The sequence below is a fragment of the Alligator mississippiensis genome, chromosome 9 (genome assembly GCF_030867095.1).
Source record: "Alligator mississippiensis isolate rAllMis1 chromosome 9, rAllMis1, whole genome shotgun sequence".
NCBI classification, from domain to species: Eukaryota; Metazoa; Chordata; order Crocodylia; family Alligatoridae; genus Alligator; species Alligator mississippiensis.
The window spans coordinates 45,817,037-45,841,831 of NC_081832.1; the positions used below are offsets into that span (position 1 = coordinate 45,817,037).

The window sequence follows — 24,795 nt, forward strand, 5'->3', positions numbered from 1 at the left end:
AGGGTGAAAGCCAAACAGAATTCTTCCTAGAATCAAGGAACAGTAAGAGTGGTAAAGATAGCGGCTTATGATTGATCATGTCACTGCCGAATGCAATTGGCACATGTTCCTCCCTGACTTTTTTATGGAGTGGAAATGGCTAGTGATAGAAGGCCTCCTCAGAATTTGGAAATTCTTAAAAATTTAAATTTGGCCTAAGAATTGGAGAGAAGCTACAGGCCTCATAAACAGATCTGACCCCATGACCTAGAATTAAAACCCCCTTCTAGACATTTCAAAGATAGGCACATAAAGGTGACAAATCTTTTCATGGAAGGAACTCTACAGCATCCCTATATTTGGGGCACTTCAAGAATGCATTTATTTATTTGCCAAAGCACAGAATTAGTTTAAATCAATCTTTGGGATGCCTTATGAATAGGAAAAAAAAAACAGTTTACAGCATGGTGGGAAAAATCTAATAACGTATGAAGACAAATTCTGAACAGACAATGGTTTGAAAATATGGAAAACAAGTAATTTGGGAAAAAATTACTGGGATATACATCATAAAGTATCCTCTAGTGCCATAATCACATTGCTATATCCACGTAGAGGCCTCCTTTCATTAATGCCCAAGTAAGAAACACAAGGGGTCTCTAAACCAAAGTGCTACAGGAATGCTGGCTGCATGCATTGTAGTCAGAAAGCATCTTAGATGGAACATAAAAACCTCTTACAAAATAGGTTTTGTTTCCAGGTAAGTTACTCTGCTTAGAAGTAGAAAAAAGCAATAAGCAGCAGCTACTCCTCAGCTAAAATAGTTACAGCGCAGAATACTAACCAGCTGTCCAGCACAGGGGTTGGCAACCTATAGCCACAGGTTGGATCCAGCTAGTAGATCTAGTGAATATAACCCACAGAGCTGGAGGCCTTCAAGGGCATTACTGTAGCAGGAGGCCTTGCCTGCACTGGGGCCAATCAGCGGGAGCTGTGCTTATGCCATGCCATCATTTCTCTCCACCCCCAGCCAGCGCAGCTTCTAGCCACACAGCCTCAGCACAGTTCCCCAACACCTGGCACCAATGCACATGCAAGAGTAGGTAGAGTCCCCCTCACACTGGAACACTGCCAAAAACCCCTGGTCCTCACTGGATGGACTGGAGCTGTTCTGGCCCACAGCCAAGAAAGGTTGCCAGCCACTGCCCAATAGAACAACAAAACTGATGCAGACATCCATACCCCAGATGCTGATGCCAAAAAGATGCCTTCTTGGGCAACTCCTAGCTGCAGAAAGTACGTCTTTTCCCCCCCATTTCATTCCCCTCCAGAACTTGTTGCATACAGCCAATTTAGATATAGTTAGTAAATTTGAAAGCTAGAGTGAAAAAAGGGAAAAGCTGCCACCTCTCAAACCTTAGACCTCTTAAAAGAAAGGGCTCTGTAGCACCAGATGCTGTTCCTACATACTCATCAGGAATACTCTATGTAAGCATCCAGCAGAAGAAAAATGGTATCAGAATCCTATTCTGTGTCAGTTCTTAAAGACCACTACAAAGCAGTGTGCAAATTGTTGGCATGGTGGTATATGGGCAAGATATTCAGATCCAGCCTTCTAACTGCTATGCTTAGAAGTAGAATCCCAGCATCAACCATATTTATGCAATGAATTTTAAAAGCATGTTGTCCGAAGACTTTCCATTAGTTCTACTACCTCTAACATGCTAAGGACTATAATAGTGCACAAGTCAAAACATAAAGATGTTAGAGAAATTCAAGGTTTACACTTAGTTTTGTATTGTAAAAGTGACGTTTATGGAAAAACAGCATGTCAGTGAGGTCTGAGTCCAGGTACACCTGAAACTGGCATATACTGGATACAAATGAACCAATACTAGTATACTACCCCTTACATCATGAACAAAATGCCTTGTATGCTCAAATATGGCAAAGTAATATTGCACTATGACTACTGATCTCTAAGCGGGGATGTTGGATACTCATTTTCAAGGCACATTTACTGCATAGATCAGCGATTCTCAATAAGGGTGTTGTGCACCCTGGGGTGCCTTGAGATCCTTTCAGGGGTGATGTAGGTTGCCATGCGTTGTTACCACTGTTAGGTGTGCAAACATGATTCATAAGAATTTATCATGTTAACTATCTTCTGAACTGTTGTGGTTTAAGTTCTGTGAAACAGAAACATTGCTCTATTGTTTTTCTATAGTCAAAAAAAAAAAAAAGAGTGAAAGCTAAAAGCTGGCATTTCCCAAGGGATGCCTTGACTCTTAAAAAGGTCATGAACCAGTAGCATAGATCAATAACTTTGAGTGAAGCATTAATATTAAAATGCTTCCAAATAGTGGCATAGGGCTGCCCAAAACAGTTGATATTATCTAAATTTATTTATTTCTACCCTCAGTAACTCTGCTGACTTTAGATTTTTTGCAACAGGAGAACATAATTTAGCCTGGACTTTCAGGAACTGCCTGCTAATAGTTCACAAGACTAAAGTAACGTAGACAAACAAATACAGTAGAAACAATGTTTGATCAATTTCCAAAACATCCACTTCTTAATGGAAAAAGTCATCTGATATTCAGGATTATTCAAAGTACTGTACATGGTTTCTGCTGAGACCACTAAATGGAGTGGATCAGTGTCATTTTTCAGCAACTTAATTTTTTTCTCTGTAGTATGTATTTTTTTTATATTAATTCATATTTCTTTTGTGACTACTGAAAAAACAGAATGTTTTCCTATACTGAAATTTTAAGCTTTGTAATATAATTTATGCTGGTGGAAAGGCCTGATGGATAAGATTACACTGTAAATTTTATTCTCTCATACTACAAGAATCACAAGGCTTAATTTGCTGCTCTACTTTTGTACAATTAAAAGTTTCATTAATAGTTTCATTGTTGAAACAAGAATAGAGCTCCTGTGTTATAAGTTATATATTATGACTTTTGAATTTTTAATATTACAAAGTTTGAGTTTCTTCAAAGAACCTCTTACACATTAGCGTCTTATTTGAAATTTTGTATTTGCTAGGAAGATGCACAGAAAATTTGCCTCTGTTTTGTATTTAGTGCATTTAATATCCTATCCCATATCTCTAATCCCTATTTATATCATATTTTTTAGTCTACACTAATGCTTCCTACATTTTCATAAGCAAGAGAAAAATTCTCCTTCTCTATAAAACACTGTTGAAATAGTCTTCTCTCCAACCCCCACCCCAGCAGTTCCTAGGGATGCCTATACACGAGCCGAGCTAGGAGGATGCTCTGACATGATGCGATTACAGTGCATTGGAGCGGACTTGATTAAATCGAATCTGCTGGATTGTGGTAACTGCTGCACTCCAGACAGCCTCTGCATCTCACATATCAGGATCCCTGTGCTTCAAAATGGTGGTAGGGGTGTTTTAACTAAAGCTCATTTGATGAGCTTTAAATAAAGCACTCCTACTACCATTTTAAAGTGTGGGGACACTGATACACTAGGACGCTCCGGGCACTTTAATCAGAGAGGCTCTCGGAGCTGCTCTAATTAAAACACTGCCGCCATCCTTCAAGCATGTGTAAAAACACCCTTGGAAGCAAAATATCTTCTTTGTCTAATCACCTGGATCAGCTCTGTAGCACAGACACATCTGAATTTAATCTGGTGCAAATGAAGTTGACACTATTTCTGGCTTTACTTAGCAATGGTTTAATCTGAACTCATTCATTTTACCATGTTTGCAATTGCACTGTAATGGGGGAGTGAAGACTGCATAATGAAGCAAAACTGATGGGGAAATACATCAGGAACAGGAAGCCTTAGACTTTTAAGTAGTAACTAGATAACTGTGTGAACCATCAGCACCAAACACTCAGCAAAAGCAGCCTTCAGAATTCAAGGAAAGAAATGCAATATTTACTTTGATATCTTTATACACTATAAACATCGCTTCCAACTAATTTTGTCTTTGTTGTGGCCAAAAATTTAGTAAAGTATTTTTAATTTGTCTTTGTCATGCTATATTTATTAGATGTATATATGCTGCCCTCCCCAGAAAAGGCTCATGCTAGCTTACAATAAAAAAATTATAAAAAGAAAATATTAAAATAAAATAGTATGTAATAACAAATTATTTAAAAAAAATGACCCTGCTAAAAAGCTAGAAGCCTGCCCAAATAAAAAGGTCTTGTGACATTTTCTGAAGATGCCCAGGCTTGGGCTCTAACAAGCTGCAAGGGGAAGGTGTTCCAGAGTCGAGACAACTGCAAAGAATGATGTCTTGCATGTTTCTGCCAAATTAAGTTGGCACAAAGACGGTACCTGCTGGAGGTGGCTCCAGTCTGACCTTAGAGATTACAGTGGAACATATGGAAGAAAGCAGTCATGTAGGAATGTAGGGCCCAACCTAAAAAGACCTAAATGGGCTAAAGACCAGCATCTTAAACTGCACCCAGGATTACCCACTATAAACTTAAAAATTTTAGTTCCAACCACCCAAAAAACCCTTTCAATTCCTAGCACCAATGTACCAGTTGTGTGTGTAAATTACTGCTCCTGCATGCAAGAAACACTAAATCATATTAAAATAAATACCCTCCCCCCTTTTAAAAATTGTACAAAACTGAATTTTAACTAGGTTCAGGCCAATTTCTAACTAAAACTGATTAATCACAGACAACCTTGTAGAAGCCGTATCCAGACTCTGTAAGAAATAATTAAATAGCTCAGACTCTATCTTCTCAGATTGAGGAGGGTTGGGATTTTTTTTTTGTTTTTGCTTGTTTGTTTTCAATAAATATAGTTTAAAAAGCCTAGAATATATAACTTAAAAGTTAAGATATGGAAGTCTGTTAATGGTACAGTTTACCATTTTCTTCAAAACTATGCCAGCTGTTTGGGCTGTTGTATGAAACATCCCTAACACCAAATGGACACATCTTAAGCATTTGCTACCCAATGTCTTCAGAAATTCTTGGTCTGGTCTGTAGTTCGATGCAACTAAGACACTCACAAAGCTAACACCAAAGTACATGGTTGGTTACACCAAAGGGCCAGGCAGGAAAATAACGATAAATATCTGAATATATACCTGGAAGATATTCATAATTTCATTAGATGCCCCCAAAGAATCCCAAAGGTAAAAGTATCAGTTGTAAAGAATACTTAAACTTTTTCTTATAAACTAGACAGCTCAGAACAGAGGAAACTGAAGAAAAACTGCTAAAAGCAAATCACTATCAGCAGTTAGCTAAAATACAAAATCCTCCGGAGAACAAATGAGTAGTTCAAATGTTAAGGCAAAAAGGAAACGAATCAGAACCTTTGCAGCAAAGAAAGTGACAACAAGTATGGACACAGTAATGGAACTCTCCGACATGTTGAAACTATATTAAGTAGTTATCAGGAGCACAATGGCAAATTCAGGAGTCCTTAGAGAAAGTGCAGAATATCTAAACTAGAATGTTCTGAAGCAACAGATAGTCATTTGTATTTTAACTACTTTAAAAATATCCCCCAAATATCCGTGATTAATCTAGTGAATTGGAGATAGTTCCCCTTCCAATGACTTCACAAGTATCTGCTTCGATCAGCTTTGGTAAATAAAATAACCAAACCATAATTCAGTTTTTTGATGTAGCTGCAAAATTAATCTGAAAAAATATTGAAATAATTCACTGCTTTAAAACGTATAGTGTACCTTCTAAAAATGAAACCTAAAACTATCTCCGAGTTGTGAATGATATGTATGAAGGTTATATCAAACAACAAGAACTTACTTTTTGTAGAAAGCAATGGTTAAATCAAGGCTTCCTGACCAGTGATTTCAATCATAATTTATATCTATTTGATTTAAATCAAATCTACCCTTCCAATAACTACCTCTATTCCTTTTAAACCAAGAAACAAGTGGCATTAGACTGTCACCTTCATCAATGGTTCATTATCACACAGGAAGATATAAAGGCAGCAAAGTCACAAATCATTTTGGACTTTTCAGTTCAGAAGCAAGATGTGAAAATTCAACTGGGAATTGGTCAAATGTCAATGCAGATCATAACATGCTGATATACCTCCCACACAACATCTCTTAAGGCTAATCCATATCAGTAGAGCACCCTTGGCAGCTGCAACTAGACCAAGTTTTTATAGCAAAACAATATACACTGCAGCAGGAAAATAACTCCACCAGCACCTGGGAAGTTTTGCCAACATAGCTGTGATGGGTAAGGGTGAAAACTGTTTTCCACCAGAAGCTGTGGCGGAGATCAGTTGTAGAGCTGGCCTTTGTGAGTATGAGCTGTATTCTGCAAATCACAGCTGCCCCACAATCTCACCGGGTAGCCTCAGTCAGACTACATGGCTGTAGTCCCTGATGAAAGACATATTTAAAACTATGCAAGTGTTTCTTCCTTCCCGCTAAATGCAGACGAAGAAAGACGTCTTCTGTGCATCCACACCCAAAACGCAAACCCAAGTAGCAACACATACCACATGATCTGACATTGCTTCTGAATGCCTCCCTCAGGACAAATTCTTTAATGTGCTTTAGGGGTAATGTGCATTAAATCTAATACCTCCATTGTGAGGTACTAGAAGAGTGCACATTAGCCTATTTTAATATGCATTAGCTAAAGAGTATTTTTTGGTGATACTTTAATATGCGTTAAAATAAGTTAATGCGCATTAAAGCACACGTGTAGGCGCACCCTCTGTCTATAAAACTTTGCCTCAGTTTCACTGGAATATATCCAGTTAGCCAACATTAAATTCCAGGTTATACACTGCAAAGTTCTGTTGGTACAGCTAGGCAGGGAAAAAAAAAAATTAAAAAAAAAAATCACAGACTGGACAGGGGCAGGCCAGTGGAAGAGTGTGTCTGATTCTACAGCTTCTGTCATTCAGGGAGGTGGCATAACTAAACCAGCAGATAATCCCCTTTTTGGTTGCCTTGGGTACAGCTACACAAGACATTTACTGTGGAGTTGCCCAGTTAGCTGTGCAGTAAAACATCAGCATTTACACATGCAGTATTAGGACAAAGTAAACTAATTAACTCCACCATACGATATTACAGCCAGACACAAGTATTATCCTACAGCAGAGCTATTTACTCTACCGCAACACATGTGTAGATGCTGATGGGGCTGGCTGGGGCATAAGGGTGCTTCAGTGCAGGGGCTGCCTGATGGCTAGCCCCTGCAGTGAAGCGCCTTTATGCCCCAGCCAGCACCTCTGCAGCATGCTGAGCTGGGTCAGAGCAAAAAGCCCCAGGCTGGCAGGCTGATCCCTGGGGATCTTTGCCAGCCCTGGCTGAACATGCTGTGATCTCAGGTGCATGTGCAAACAGCACACCCAAGAGCAATAAACTGTGGTACTAACTGCACGTGTAGACGTGCCTCTTATGGTGCATCTCCACTAGGGGATTCCTCTAACATAGCTATGATTGCACAGCTACTATAGCAAGAGCCCCACAATATAGACAAAGCTTACTCCTCATAGCTGCATCCCAAATTAATATTCTGCAGAACCCCACCTGTCTTCTAAATAACAGGAACAAAACAGAACCCTGCCAAATTTACAACAGCTACTGGGGCAGAGAGCAGTTTAGTACTGTTCTGAGAACTTAAAAAAAATTAAACACTAAACGTCCTCCCCCCCAAAACATTATTTTTAGTTCTAACAAGGAATGCAAATCAAAACTATATTGAAAGCAAGCGAGAGTTTAAAGAATGTACAGGCACCTGAACAGAAAGATCTTTCACAGTAATTTGCTGGTTTCAGATCTGAGCACAGTGCATTGCAAACAGGTTAACAGAATAAGTTCCGTGGCAGACTAAGACTTGCCAGAACTGCTATTACATCCCACCTCAAAGTGATCTCTCCCAGAAAGAAAAATAAGAGAGAATTAATTAGCAAGACTGTCAATATTAAGAAAGTGTTTCTTGAATTTAAGCTTAAAAACTTCTTCAAATACAGCAGTATGCACTATCCTTCCTGAAAGGTGCAGGTAAGATCACTAATATCCTGGTACTTATGCTTTTCCCCAGCTAGGAATACTCACAGCTTGGAGACCAAAGTGGGTAAGTGGGTGTTTTGGAACTGCTGGTAAACTGTACTAACTGAAATTCCCAGAAGATCCTACATCTTCTCCCATAACAGCCCTAGCCTCAAATTTTATAAGATGCAATATGACTGGGTCTTTTGGTCACTGCGGGAGGCTAGAATGGGGAGGAGACCATCTTTGGTTAGTAACAGAGAAGATATTTACTGTAGCCTGTGGTAGGTATGTGATCTCTAGTTAAGGTGCCACAAGTGATAGGGGAAGGGGCTTATATTCCCATCTATCAAATATGGGATTGATGATTGATAGGCTTTTATTATTTGTCCCGTGCAAAAAATGCCAGACCAGACCACAATTAGATGCACGTTTTTGTATGGGAAGTAAGATTTGTACATTTAAGTTTCCCTTCTTTTTACTATTTTTTCTGTATTTTTAAATGCCTTTGAATTTTTAATTAGTATTTCTTTATATACTCGAGTTTTAACTTTAATGTTAATTAATAGCTTGGTTTAAAACAGTTCATGATCTTGTCTTGGTAAAACACTTGATTCAGTGGCTAATATGCAGGAATACTATTTATATCTAAAGCAATTACAAGAAAAACCCTACGGTATTACAGATGCTATGTTTACACAAATTATTTGAAACAAGAAAGGCATTACAGTTGCAGCATCATTACTATCCTCCAATGAAAACTCAACCCCCCCCAACCAAAACAACAGGAAAAAAATTGCTAAATTCACACAGGCCAAGGCAGCATATGCCCTTTACAAAAAGAAGGCAATGCCTTATGAATCTGGGAATAATGCCACCCGAGTCCTGGCAAGACAGCTCAGGCAAATTGATAATGAAACAAATCCCAGCAATACGAATCGCAAGCACTTTAAAAATTAGAGTATATTAGAGTATATTAATGTAGCTTTTACTCATTCTTACAAACAGGTATATAAATAAAAATTAATAAAACCATAAATGCCCTTAAAAATGAAGCTACAGCCTCAACTAAAGTCATAGCAAAGCAACTGGAATTGACAGCTTCTTCTACAGAAAGCACAAGTTATTAAATGATTTGGAAATAGTATCACCAATAGCTGACCAATCATCTAGGGAGTTTGTAGTATCAAAGAGAGGAGACAAAGGTTAAAAATCCTGAAGAGCTTGTTATCAATTACCTACTCTACCACACATGGAGTCTTGTTAACCTGTGCCCAAATCAGACAATTGGAATTATAACATATTACTACTAATTTAAGAATTACACTGCAATGACAGTGAGACTGACAATACTAGTTTTCATTTGAAGTAACCAAGCACAGTGTTCCTATCATCTCCACTTACCTTTCACTCTGGGGTGGGCAAAATATAGCGCACAAGGCGAATTCAGCCTGCCAGCTGATTTTCATCTGGCTCATGGGCAGGTGGCGGCCCTGTGCAGCTGGCCCTGGGTGAGCCACGGTGGCCAGGCAGCGGCTCAAGACTCTACTGGTGCCATGGGGGATGCTGGGTGGAAGCAGCCCTGCCTGCCTGGCACCAACCTGAGAGATGGAGTCTGGCTCACCCAGGGACTGCAGCGCTGAACTATCGCCCAGGCACTGTAGGAGATGCTGGACAGAAGCAGCCCTGCCCACCTACCCAACATCGCATGGCATCAACGGGGCTAGGGCCCAAGCATGGCTTGCTCAGGACTTGCCTTGCAGTGCTGGGCAGGGTTGCTCCTGCCCAGCTTCCCCTGAACCACCTGAAAGATGAGGTCTGGCCCCACACACTCCTGGAGGACACTGGGGGGGGGAGAGGAGATGGGTGTTCACACTTGTGCCAGGAGCCCTGATGTTGGGGCAGGACAGCGTGGATGCCTGTGGCCAAGCTCCATTTGTTGCCCCACCACATGCAGATGCAGCAGGCTGCATCTCCCATTCCCACTGCTGCTCTAGCCTGGCTCAGCTGTGGGGATTATGTGTGTGTGCATGAGCACACGTTTATATGTGCAGCCCTCAACAGCTCACCAAAACTCATTAAGTGGCCCTCTAGCCCAAATAATTGCCCATCCCTGCTTTAACTCCACAGTTGGTGACTCCCTAAGGAACCGTATAGGATTAAAACTGCACCAAGATATGACATGTATAGCACTGTACTTTAGTGAGTATATCATTCCATTATTTGCTGAGCCAACTAAGTAGCCACTGTTGCAGATAATGAGAACTAAATAAAAAAATTAAAATTCTAACATAAGCTTGACACATCTGAAGTGGTCTTGCTTCTGTAAAACTAAATAAATGACAAAGGAGTTAAACAACTTAAGAACGGTTACTTTGGAGACAAAGTAGCAGAGCAATACCATGTGTACCATAAATTTAAGTGGGAGAGTAGGGAAGCCTGGCAATTTACAATGGAGAGGGTTCAGTATATTTTCTTAGTGTCTTTATTCATGCAACATTTTCCTCTTCAAAGAAAATCATCAACAAAGTGTCTGAGTAAAGACATAGCCATTCAAGAAAATATGCATGATTTGTCTCTTCCACAAATAGTGGGTGATTAAATCCCATTTAATTGGTAACTCGCTGAAAATCATAATAGCCTCAAGTATGGTGGGCCACAAGAGAAAAAATGATGACAGAGATACTAAAGATGCTGAGCATAGGCCTTATGTTCTCAGCCTAGACCAAGGCTCAAAGTGCATGTTAACTAACTTCTGTACAAGAAAAATAGAAAGGAGGAGGAAAGAAACTCCCAATGCATTGATGCATTAGATGCTCTTTGCCCTGTTAACTATTTCCTAAATTCAATTTGGCAAAGCCCAGATTTTAAAGATGTTGGTGATGACTGTTCAGTTTAATTGGAACTGAAGACTTCCTTGCAGCTATGTGAACACTGTTGAGGATGTAATTATAAAATGAGTTTGGCCAACTGAAAGCCTACAATCAGAAGACCTGAACAGGCATTACATTTGTGTTAGGAAAAAGGCTTTTCCCCACAAAAAGAACGTACAGTCATTCAAGGGATTTCTTGCAGAAGAGAAGTGGCTTTCTTCCTGGAAAGTTTCCCACTGCAGGAGAATGCTTCTCCCCCACTCTCTACCAGAAATCAGATGATTGACTGGGGGCACCGGGGAAACACCTTCCCTGCAGGCAATTTACAAGCCAGCAGGGCTGGGGTTGGGAGACTCTCCCAGCCCTAGTTCCAGGTCTCACAAGCTAGGTGACGTGGCACACACAGCACAAAGCCCACAAGCCTGGGAACCAGGGCCTGGAAAGCCTCCCTAACCTCAGCTCCTGGCCCTGCTAGCTTTCAAGATCACTGAAATAGCAGTTGGGGCAGCTATTTAAGAGCCGGAAAGCATCTCCACAGACCCACTTCCTCAAAACCTCCAGTTTTCAAATCACCTCAAGTACAGCCCCATCTGCACACTCCACTCTGAGCTCTACTTCTTGCACTATTTTTCTGTTGGTAAGAATCTGAACTTCTTTTCACCAAATATGAACACCTGTTCATGGGCAGAGAGGCACTTTTGGACTAGGCTGTGAATGTCTCCTCAAGATTCTGTATGACAATTATGTATAGTCATAAATCCAGTGCTGACATTTCTATGTACGTTTGCATTTTTCAGAATCTCAAATTCCCCATTTATTTTAAAACCATTTTGTGAGCTTTGCTCTGTGGAAGCTGTCTGTCCACAAACTTGTTTTTTTCTTTCAAGAAAACCTTATTAGGACCTCATATGCAAAGATGTAAGACTTAGGCCTGCTATAGCACTACAAAGACATGAAACAGGACGGGAGGATAAGATGTTTTAAATTCATTGACAACAAAAGCAAATTATGGCATCAGTTTTATCTTATTACCTTTTTAAAAAAAAGAAATAATAGACTATTGGTATGTAGCCTAATGACCCTTAAAGCTTTATATTTAAGAAACATTTTCCTTCAACCCAAGCTTTTCTTACCCATTAGTCTATCCGAGTCAGAATTCCAACAAAAACAGAACGGTTTGGTTTTATTGACTGCTGTCCCTAAATAGGTCTTTGTCCAATAGACATGAAAGGGCACAGGTCTGAGCTTTGTTCTTTACCCATTGCAGTGATTACTGTATTAAAAAACTCATTTCCCTGGCTTGGCTATTTTTATTGACCTCTAAGATTGGGATTCTTTGACTTTGACTTCTGGGGAGATGCCAAGAACCACCTCTGCTTCCAGAAACAAAAGAATCTCAGCTTGGCACATAAGGAAAACCGGATCAAACAACATAGATCCAGAAAAGTATAAGCTGTGGTTGTGTTTTTTCTTTCACAGCAAGTCTGCCAGTAGTTATCTTTTGTTGCCTCAGGAGTCAAGTGACATAATTCAGTGAGTAACTTCATAAAAATTAATACTTAATTAAAAAAAAAAAAAAAGAACCAACACTAAAACATCCTGCTTTTTGTCAGTACTAGAAAGTATGAGAGCAGTTCTAACAGAGACCTAGGAAAGTTATCAGATTTTACTTTAAAATTTATACAGCTTATTTCACATCATAATTTATTTTTGTAAAGATGAGAAGGAGGAAGAGAAGGATGAGGAGCAAGTAAGAAAGAAGATGAAAATTTCAAGTTTAGTTTTTTATGAGAGCAAGTCACCATGGATACCATTAAATTGGTAAATTTTAATGAGGACAAAATACAATTACCTCAATACCTCAGTTTATATAGATATCTATATAAATAAAATATGCAAAGCTTAACAGCTGGTCATAACTATCACAACTCTTACAAAATGGTAAAACATTAACATGCTAAATTGACATGTTTGTACATTTCTGCTTTGGCTATTAATATACTTGCCGTTTTCCACAGGAAGTCTACTGTAGTTCCTATATTGATCAGACTGCTGCTATGAAAGCCAAATATGAGGCATCAAGGTAACTACACATTTACTTTGCCTTTCAGAAATAAGGTCTTCTCTCATTTCACACAGGTACCACATCCAGTGGAGTCAAGCTTGTTCACTAGAGACTGAAATAGCAGCGAGCTGGAGTACAGTTCTGTATTGTCTTTTGGAATAAAAAATTGAAGAAATTACAATGTCCGTCACTAGTTGTGTCCGATGGGTTCTTAAATTATTTTAACTTCTCATTCCTCAACTGCTTCAGCAGCCAAACTTAATTGCTAGCCTATTGTTTTGCACACCATCACGAGAGAGATTTAGTTAACCTCAAAACTTTCTTGCCTAAATAAAAGGTAGAACTATCCCCCCTTTTTCTGTTAAGAATACAGTTGTCTCTTTTTAAATGGCAATGTGGGCTTTTTAGGAACGTGTCCTGCATCAAGATTTTCATGCTGCTTTTCATAAGTGGAGGGCACAGAACTCCAGAAATTAATTTAATGATGTGGAAAAAGCAAGTTCTAAATGCATTAAAAGGCATCAGACTGGATTCTCTTTACACTGAAAACTGGTTTACTGGGGGAAGCAAAATGAAATCCAATATTTCTTCCTATGACAGCCTTCAGAACAGTTTGTATTAAAACTTAAAATTAAATTACTATGATTATCCAAGGAACATAAGAATCCAACAATTCAAATCTTGCTCATCTGAAGGTCTCATGTCTGGTTCAATCTGGTTAAAAAAAAGAAAGGAAGGAAAAAACTGCCAACAGAAAAGTCAGAATTCTTCTACGCTAAGTGCACCTGTCTCTGTCTGACTTCCTTTGTTGAACAGATTGGATTATTACATTGGTCCAAAACAGAGTCTAACTAGTTTACCATTCATTGTCCAGTGTCTCAAACCCCTTGAATAACATTTTACTGCTCACCTCCTATGGTTATTGACTTTCTCCATTAGCGCGGAGAAGACCATTGTTGATTAAAGCAGCATATTTACTGTAGATATAATCTAGACTTTCTACCAAATACCAAAAAAGTCAGACGGGAATAAAAGTTTTAATATATGGGTCCTCTAGTTATTTGAGCAAGTAACAGTGCATCTTTCCGCATACCTCTCCAAATATCTGGATTGCATACTGCTGCTCTTCAAGACTAATTCCATAAGGGAAGTCATGGCTTGTGATAGAAGCATTCAAAAGCTCAGACAAAGCACTGATGTGGAAGGTTTGCACAGACCAATTATGTAAATCAAAGCACTGCATTTGCTAATAATTCTAGAACCCTAAGTCCCAAAACCTCATCCCAAAAAGGACAGCAAATCTGGCTGTGATTGAACAAGAACTAGAGAATTCAAGAGGATACAACTCCAGCTTATTGTTATGAAGTATAGTTAGCGCAGGACCTTCAATACAACCTCTTCAGTATAAGGCTATTCTTTCCTTGATACTTCTGATTTTAACCTAATGGAGAATAATGGGGAGGTAAGGGCCCGAGATGAACATTGTGGAGCAAGTGTTAATATCTTTTGCAAAGCAAAAAATATAATATTTAGCTTCCACCATCCCTATATAGACAGCTTTAAAGGTCTCTGCATTATTTTTATGCACGCGACTCAGAAACTACCTGCGCTACAGGCCAAAAGGACTCAAGTTGTTAACTTTTGTCCCAAGTCTTCTACCTGGGAGACTAGGCAGCCAATGTAACAAGTGGGCTCAACCATGTAATGCTAAAAATCTTGATGGAAGCAGGAACCAAACGCTGGCAGGATTAAAAATCACAAGCTACAGACTATCTGCCCTACAACCGAAGAAGGCAGCTTACCTAAGGAAGGACACGTTAAAGATTCAACAAAATTCATATGTCCAGTCTGCTTTGCAATTTTAATTGTAACTCTTATCTTTCTGTGTTCTGTTGACTGGTATTTAGTTTTGAAAAGGCTGTTTCACAGCAGAACTTTGATTGAAAATAAGCTTTCCAGACAGATCAAGTCAATGAGGCCCTGATGGAAGAGCCATGCTGTATAATAGAAGTGTTGAAACCTATGGACCCAAGTCTTAGTTTAGTTAGCAGTTAAGGGAATTCCCTTGGAACAAAGTAGAGACCCAAGCCTTAGCCCCAGAAATGGTGTATATATGTGATATTGTGGGAGGATAAAAGAAACCTCATCCTGTGTGATCAGTGATCACTTGGCATTAAAATAAGGCCATGTCTTCAAGAAAAATGATAGGTTTCCAAAGTAGATGAGAAACATAGGTCGGTGCTTTCAAAGCACAGAACTGAGAAAAATTATTAGCATTTGATCAAGCCTAAAGTACACCTATTTAGTGAAAAAATTATTTTAAAAACAAGGTTCTCATTTTGAAATTTTCCTGCAGCATGTATGAAGCTTAACTGATATAGTGTCATCTCAACTTATTCTATTTCTGGCCACATATGGCAACAAAGCACAAAGCAGGAACAATATGTCTTGACATTCAGAATTTCATTTATACTTCAGTCTGAAGCAGGCAAAGAATGTATCTAGATTCTTATAAAGTTTATGTTTAGAAGGACAAGCTGGTTCATCTTCCCACATGCTATCCCAACCTAGAAACCGGATCAGAGTAGGCTTGGCGTTCTAGCACGTTGAGAAGCCAAGAGTATTCCTAGCAAATCAATTTTATAGAAAGTAACTTATGGAACTTTAATCTTCATATATGTTCTTAAACATATTAGATTAATCCTGGCCCTGGAAATCAGCATTTCTGGTACTAATCTTTCAGGTTCTTCCACTGACTGCAACTGCAAGCGAGGCAAAAGATAGTATGAAATCAAGAAAATGGGGCACAAAAACACTTGCCTAGTAACACTCAATAAATTCATGGTCTTCTTCTGATGTAGAAAATATAAAGAAATGCCAACCACACAAACAAATCCTGTACCCATGATCTTACAGTCCCTTGTTTGCAGAAAGATTGGGATTCAATCCAAGGAAGAAGGAGGGTTATGGACTTAGATGTCATGGTTTGTCAGAATCTTGTTTTTCATCTTCCCCTTCCTGAGAGGGAAACTAAAAAAGTCAAGTTGTCCGTGTAATACTTTTGCAGGCTGCGAGCATGACGATGCTGGAGGCTAAGATCCTATTTATCTACAGATCAGTTGTCACTGGGCAAACTTACATACTCTGTTCCAATGGGGGCCAACTTTTTGGCAAGGATACCACAAATTAGCTCTGCACCAGACCCACATGTCACTCTGATCCCCTTCCCTTACCTGATTTGCTCTTCTGTTTGATCTGCTGCTCTTTCTGCTTCCTGCCAAGTCTGCTGCTGTGCTGCCTCTCACCTTCCCCACCTGCTGCATGCCAATACATTGGCTGCCTGTGCCACAGGTTGGCCACCCCTGCTCTATTTCATCCATGCTCAGTCCCCCTGGCTTTGAGAACTTACTCGAGCATCACCATTTGGAGCTTCATTACACGCTACTCTATTAAACAGATCAATATATTATAAAGATCATCAATTAAGAATTTTTCCAATAAAATACTAGAATGCAAGCAGATCATTTCACAAAGAAAAATTTTAAGCAACTGTCCAAATTAATATTCTAATGTATGCTTGTACTATTTCTGGAATGCTGACAAAGTCATATGGCATTTCATAAATTTGTAGGGGACTGCACAACACCATGTATTCCAGGTGTTTCTCCCTACACACTTAAATCTTGCTCAGTCTGCACTGATTGTAAGCCATGCCAATTACACTAGCACTTAAAAAAATAAAGAAGCTAATACTTTTACTTCTTTAAACTTCTCACAGGCAGCCAAATAAAGGAAAATTAGAGAGACTAAGCTGTTCATAATCATCAGTTCTCTTCTGCCTGATGCAAAAAAACACTCTTGGTACTTAATGTGGCCATGGCATTAGAAAGATTTTGATCACATGCATGCATTGCACAACCATTTAAGTGAAGCAATTGAAAATATGAGAGAGATAAGGATTTTTTGAGAGTGATATCTTTTAGTGGATGAAGTCAGATCTGTTTTCAAATGTAAGGTATTCCTCATAAAATCACTTGAAGAAAAAAAAAAAAAAATCCTTGCCTCGCATAATTCCTGGACCATCACAACTACAACTTTATTCTAAAATACAGCAATTAAGAACAGTAACCCAAAAACATCAGTTTCTTTTACCAGAACCCACAAAAAACACTAAAACAAACAAACAAACAAACAAAGACCATACAACTTTAAAGTACTGTGGATGGGGCATTATCCTCTACTGATAGTGGTAGTTTAGACTACAAATCACACTGATATTAAATACTTTCTGCATCAATTAAATAAAAACTAGCCTAGTTCATCACTCCTGAAAGAACAAACAAGCAGCAATAAATCTTTAAAAGGAATGACTCAGATCTAAACGCAATTTGACTTGACTTGCATAAGTGTGAACCAAGTGCCAGGAGGCAGACTTACATTTCTGTTATCTATTGCAGAGGTAATGTCAGACTGGATGGAATGTATGCCAAGACTTTTGTGTACTGAAACACCTATCAGCACATCAACATATTTCAAGTTTCATTTCAGGTTATGTTAGTCTGGATTAAAGTCTGAAAGACAGGTTACCTCTTTAGTACTTTGTATTAGCATGGACAAATAGTAGATATGGATCCCTTTACCTCTTAGATTAACTGCCATTTCAGTTCTTGGTTTTCCCAAGGGCCCAGTTTCCATCAAGAGGACTGTATAAGAGCCATTAAAAAATTCAGGTAATCACTGCAAGTTGGTTTAATACCCATGCGGAAGTAGCTGTAGGCCCACAAACTTTGTGACTTTAAAGGGAATCAGTGGCTACATATCACCATTCTGCATGGACACACCTAGAATGGGGAAAAAAGCAACCAGCAGATGTTTTCCTAATAGAGAAGTGTCAATAATAAACTTCACTTCACTGGTAGTCTTGAAGAATACCATTACTTCTTTCAAAGGAGAAGCTGCCATCCTCTTGTGCAGTCTCAGGATCATGACCCTTGCAGAGGAATAGGCAAGGGAGTTTGGGATAGCATACAGTGGAACTGCTTACAGTAAATACTGTATGGATTTCCAGAACTCAAATTATTTGAGTGCTCCTTCACAAACACAGTAAACTCAAAAACAAAGTTCACTGTACAAACTGGGAATCAGGAAAGGGGACCATTAACACATTCAGCACCAAACACAAAATACACCCTCCAACATGGTATCCTGCCAATGTTAAAACCTCAGAAACAAGAATCACTTTATTCAGCCAGTGAAACTTTCCTGAGAAACTAACCCCAGCTGTTTAGACAGATGATTGACAACCTCTGCAATTCCTGATGTTTGATTAATCTGGTTGCCACAGTCATACACTAAATAACTACTTCATTATGCAAACTATAAATCTTATTACTACTACTATAGCACACACTCTAAAGCAAACACAAGAAGGAAACTTGATCCAAGATGCAAACTCAACTTCAAGTTTCTCTTCTTGTCAACTAAAGCTGTATGGCACAGTTTAGTAGCCAAATTATTTAATTCAGGGTCAAACCCAGAAACAGGTTGGAACTTAAGTGAAAAAACAAAGTTGAACCCAGAATGTCTGCTCTAAAATTGGCCCTAAGGTTTTTCTCGATTTGCTGCCAACCACCTCTAATTTATAAGGATGTCCTTAACCATCTGGTCTAATGTTAGCAGGGAAGCACTAAGTTTAGCACTGATCAACAGGACACATCACCATCATTCTATGCAATGATTTAGTGAATGCTAATGTAGCAGCAAGGGATTTTATTGTACAAGAGCATGTTGTATGCAATAGAGACTTAGATTCACATCCTACAGTAGCCACTTCTAAATTTTTCACATTAGACCTCACACAAGGCCAGAGTCATTTAAATTGTATATAAAAATAAATATCTATACACACATACATGCACGCGTGTGTTTATATGCATGCGGGCATACCCATGCATACACACAATGACAACTTGTTACACTTCGTACAACATTAAAATGGAGGTAGCAAAATGGAGTCACTAAAAATAAATTAATTAATTAATTAAATCTTTTATTGCCTGTTGCTGCTGCATGCTAGTGTAACAATGTTTACGGAAAGAGACCCAAATCCCACATCACACACAATTTGCATTAAGCAATAAACGGATTTTGAACGGATTATGATGTATGAGTTTATTTCTTACCCTAGTTTTCATTAGCTCAGAAACCAAATCAGATGACATAGCAAGCTGACATACTACAATTTACTGCAAGCTCAGTCGAGTTGAGAGACTGAGCACAGAGTACAAGTGCAAATTTCTTCTCTGTTTAAATTTCAACTTTCATCTGGTGTAATGTCTTGTTGCAACTCCTATGCCACATGTCAATCTATCAGAAAAGGTCAGCAAGGGAAGGCCTGGAATATATCTGGCAACCATAGACAGAAAGTATCCACCTGTTACCTACCCCAGCTATATACCTGGCCAACCTAGGGGAAGAGAGACTGAGGCATGATAACTACCTGAATAAAACTGAGGTAAAGTTCACTGGTACAGAAGAACTGGCAAACATATTTATTTTGAACTGATGGTATGAATCCACAAGTTGCAACATCATTTCCCAAGTATCACAGCAGTTTTGTAAATACAGGTGCAGTATCATGCCTTTTATCTCATTATAGAAAACTGAAAAGCCTGTTTAACACAATATTACCAAAGTTAAAGAAGTTTAAAAAAAGAGTTGCAAATGAGAAATAAAAAAGGCCTCTTTTGGTTTATTGCATAACTCAATTTTTGTTTTTTTCATGGCATTCTGCATCATGCTCTATACAATGCAATTCAGCTTGAGCATAATTCAAGTAGGTATATAAAAAGAGACCAGAATCATATTATACAGCACAGTGTCGTGTCAGAGTTGATGGTGGTTTTATGCAGAATTTAAATTATAGATTTGTATAGGATGATCCTGCCTCAGGGAGGGGTTGGACTACATGACCTCTGGAGGTGCCTTCCAGCCCTACTTTTCTATGATTATTTTAACTATGAGTGGCTGACAGTGAGAACACATGGAAGCATGTTTTGGAATCTTATTTTAATTTCATAAAATATTTGTGGGAGTCCTTGAATGGTCCTCTTCAACATCTTTATCAGTCACTTGGATGCGGGCGTAAAGTGTACTCTGTCCAAGTTTGTGGACGATGCTAAATTGTGGGGTGAAATGCACACTCCGGAGCGTAGGGAACAACTGCAGGCAGACCTGGACAGGTTAGAAAAGTGGGCAGTACACAATAGGATGCAGTACAACAAGACAAACGCAGAGTGCTGCTTCGAGGGCGCAAAAATATCCAGCACACCTACTGGCTAGAAAGTGACCCTCTCAGCAGCACAGAAGCGGAAAGGGATCTCAGAGTCCTAGTGAACTCCAAGATGAACTTGAGTCGTCAGTGTGACGAAATCATCAGCAAAGCTAACCGCACTTTCATGCATCAGCAGATACATGACGAAAAGAACCAAAGAGGCGATACTTCCCCTCTATGCAGCATTCGTCAGACTGCAGTTGGAGTACTGTGTCCAGTTTTGGGCGCTGTACTTCAAGAAGGATGCTGATAGACTCAAGAGGGTCCACAGGAGGGCCACTCGTATGGCTAGAGGTTTACAGGACAAGCCCTTGGAGGAGAGACTGAGGGACACAGACCTCTGCAGTCTCTGCAAGAGAAAGCAGAGAAGTGATCTTGTGGCCACCTACAAATTCATTAGGGGGATGCAGCAAGGGATCGGAGATGTTCTGTTCACCAGGGCGCCTCTTGAGCAACGAGGAACAATGGTCACAAACTGAGAGATCAGATTTAGGCTAGACATCAGGAAAAACTTCTTTATGGTAAAGGTGGCCAAAATTTGGAATGAGCTTCCAAGGGAGGTGGTGCTCTCCCCTACCTTGGGGGTCTTTAAGAGAAGGCTTGATAGGCATCTGGTTTGGGTCATCTGACCCCAGCACTCTTTCCTGCCTAGGAAGGGTGGTGGACTCGATGATCTGTTGAGGTCCCTTCCGACCCTAGCATCTATGAATATCACTCTTGGTTCATTGTTAAAGTTCCTGGCTTTGACTAATTCCTTGAGATTTTTGTTGCTTTGATACAGTGTATTAAACACTATTTCTTCTTGATTTTACCAAGCTTCTATCTCCCCTCCCCCCACCAACTGCCTGCAGTCACTATATGACATTGGCTTCAGGATCATGGTGGGGAGAAACAGAGACAAAATGTTTTACTTGTTTCACAAGAAAAACAAGGGAATGCAGTTTTCTGAAGTTTTGGGGTCTCTCACATATATAGGATGCAGTAAATTCAGTTATTGGGCATAATTGTCAAGTTTTGCAATGGCCACATCACCACCACATTGCATCAGAAACTAACCAACCACTACAACTACCTGTACATCACCAGCTTTCACCCTGAGCACTCCACTAAATCTACTGCCTACAGCCAAGGTCCATGTTACAGCCATATCTGTTCTGATCCCACTGATCAGGATATACACTGTAAGTATCTGGAACAGGGCTTCCGACACTTACAATACAAATGAAAAAGCAAGCCATTCAAATCAACATAGCCAGACTCAGACCTTGCTCTGACCTGTTCGAGTACCTACCCTGCGACAAGGCCAACAGAATCTCTGTTATCCATCATACAGGACAGTACCACACAGTTAAAAGAAATGACAGAGGTGCTTAAACTCCAGCTTGCAGACCAGATGTAGTCCCCAGCACCACGTAATCCGAACAGTAGACTGCCCACTGATCCTGGAGGGAGCCCCGTGGGCCATGCCCCTACACACTACATCAGGTGTGCTGGGCTCCACAACCCATACCCATCGGGCCCTGTAGACGCAGGCTGCACAGGGCCCAATCTGGCCCACGGACAGGTACAACCCCATCCATCTGGTCCACGGCCAAAACTGAGCACCACTAGAAAAGGCAGACATCTTAAAGAAAAAGGAACCCATAGCTTTTGAGTCTTAATAACTGGCATCTGACCATCGTCAGAACAAGATTAAATTTAATCTATTCTCACTGAACCTCAAATCAGAATGTTTATCTTGCACTACACAAAGGTATTAGTACTAGGTCATTTCCAAACAGAATTGTCATGCCAACTGCAAAGAGGTCTGTCCTGTCCAGCAGCCTTTCTGACAGGTGACTGACATAAAAGGACATTAATGAAATCTCTTGCCTACAGGTGGATTTTTACTAATCCAACTAAATATTTTATACCCTTTAAACAAGCCTATCTGTGCTTACTAGTATGTGTGCACTGATATATCAGTTGGCTATCAGATCAACAACAATAAACTGAGAAATGACGTTGATTGGTTATCTGCTTTTTTTGGTCATTGTAGCCGATAATTACAGCCATGTACCCCAGAGCACCTTGGTGAGCATAGTTCGGTCCCAGCACCACACTTGCCCAAGTCTGCGGCAGATTACAGGTCCTGGAAAACAGCGGGAGGCAGACAGGTGCCTGGGAGCAGTCACAGGGCACTGTGCTAAGCAACAAAAGGACCATTACACCAGCTCCTGCTGCTACTGCCGCCATGGCAACACCACGCGTGCAGCAGGAGCCTGCGCGCTGGGGCTGCCTCAGAGACATTGGGCTGTGCATGGGCAGAGTAAGGCGCTACACGAGGGACGTTTTGCTCCGCCGGGCACCTTTGCAAAAGCAGCTTCTCCCCAGCGGCTGTGGGAGCTTGGCTGCATGGGGCCCACCGGCGCTGAGGCAGCAGTGTGCTCTGGGGCTCCAAACATGCCTGGCACTGCTATCTGCACAAGGGTCCCACCCAGGATGGCGGGATGGGCTGTGTGGGAAGCAGACCTGCTAGTAGGAGCCATGGGGGGGGGGGGGGGGTGGGTGGGTGGGTGTGTTAAATGCAAGACAAACAAAAAGGGTGGGGGGGGGTTGTTTTTTGGGGTTGTGTGTGGGGGTTTTTTTTGTTTTTTTTTTTTACATATTTAAGTAATTTAAACTGCCTTGCACTATTACTAAATATCAGTTATCGGATCGGCATTGGCCAACATAGTTGGTTAATCATCAGCTATCAGTATCAGCCAAGAAAATCTTTAATTGGTGCACATTTCCATACTAGTCAAAAGTAGAATTACTCAGCGACGCATCATTTTTTTATTTTTATTTTTGCAAAGTGCTTATGATATCTAGTAGCAAAGAGTTCCACATTTAAAAATTTTATGCAGGATGTACACACTTTTTGGTTACAAAACTGGCCGTTTAATTTAGTTTCTTGTCCATATTCTTGTATTAGAGATAAAAAAAAAAAAAAAACTTCTCTGCTTTCTTGTGCTATTGCTCCTTGGTTCCAATTCATTCTCTATTTTTCTATGTATGGAGGTCTTAAACTTCACTTCACCTTAATATCACTTGTACGTAGACCTTATCCATTTTAACCTTCAGTACTAAGTTCATTTCAGGCCACTGGAAGGTAACAGTGCCACTGATTTAGAAAAATGCTGTTTCTACTATACAGCTGCTTTAGAAGACTACCAAATTTTCCCCTCTCCTTTCCTTCACAGGATCCAATTTTGCTGCCTACTACTCCAGCCCAAAAATCCCAGTCCATTCCTATTTTCTTATTAAGTCACTAAAATCATAACTTGTGCCAATACTTTTTTGGCAATCAATGACCCAGTAAAAAAGTTAGTTCTCTTTCCATCCCCATCCCCATCAAATTTCTACTACTGTATTTAGTTACAAACCATATGTACCTTTCCCCTAAAAATTCCTGCCTGATCCCAAATGGGGCAAGCCGTTTTTGGCTGAGAGGAGCATTGATACACCCCAGTCAAAATCCCCAACCTCAGTTAAGGCCAACACCCAATGCTTTTGAAGAAGGCAAAAAACAACAGATAAACAATAATGATAATAAAAAAAAAACCAAACAACCAACCAACCAACCCCCACCCCTCAAAACCCTGACACATGTAGCAGCACGAAGGTAGGGAAAATTCCTTCTCAGCTCCATGTGGCAACCATTAAAGCTCAAGCACATGGGAAACACCCACACTAGAAGACAGGCATAGCTACTCCTAGATTATCCCTGAGCAATACTTATCCAACCTCTTCCTTAACACCTCCAACAATGGAAATGCCACAGCTTCCCTAAGCAGTTTATTCCACTGACTCACTAATCTAATAGTGAAGTAGTTGTTCCTGATGTAGGGTTTAAGTGAGAGAGTTGGTTTCTGTGCCAGAAGAGGCATGGGGATGCTGGAAAGACTGCCAGGGGCTGTGCTTCCTTCCTGGCTGCATGCAAGAGCAGCAAAGTCCAGTCCTCAGCATCACCCAGTCTCTCTCTGTTATCTCCACATCTAAAGGTTTTAACCTGCCAGCTGCTGCCAACTGGCCAGCATTTAGCCATGGAGAGTCCTGGGGCAGGCAAGATTCTGGGAAAAAATTCTTTATTCTGCCCCCCCAAAACAAAGGTCCATGTCTTACTTGGGGGTATGTGGGATGCAAGAAAATATGGTATCTCATATTTAACAAAATACTGGACCACACTCCTCGACTATTCCAAAGATGCACACAGAGGAAGTAAACTCAGATATCACTTGTAAGGCAAAATAAATGACAGATATTCCACTTGTAGATCAGACCAACATTAATATTTTGTAATGGATTATTTGCAACCTGGATTGGATCACAGTTTAGTATTGGCATTAATGAGGGTGAAATCTGAACACAATTACAGATTTGGGATCTGTTTCATGGACACAATGAAAATATCACACATCAGGAAGAAGGACAAAAACCGTGAAGGAAAATATCATGGCTCTTACAAAAGAAAAATCTGAGGAATTATAGAATACTGTAGAAAATGGGGGATGGGAGA

The 24,795-nt window shown here is 40.0% G+C and overlaps 1 protein-coding gene across 1 annotated transcript in view; it reads right to left on the minus strand.

The window, feature by feature from the left end:
- The window catches only part of CTNNA1 (catenin alpha 1), a 175,415-nt gene that overhangs the window by 97,482 nt on the left and 53,138 nt on the right, over positions 1-24,795 (minus strand). The gene's annotated exons all lie outside the window — the stretch shown is intronic.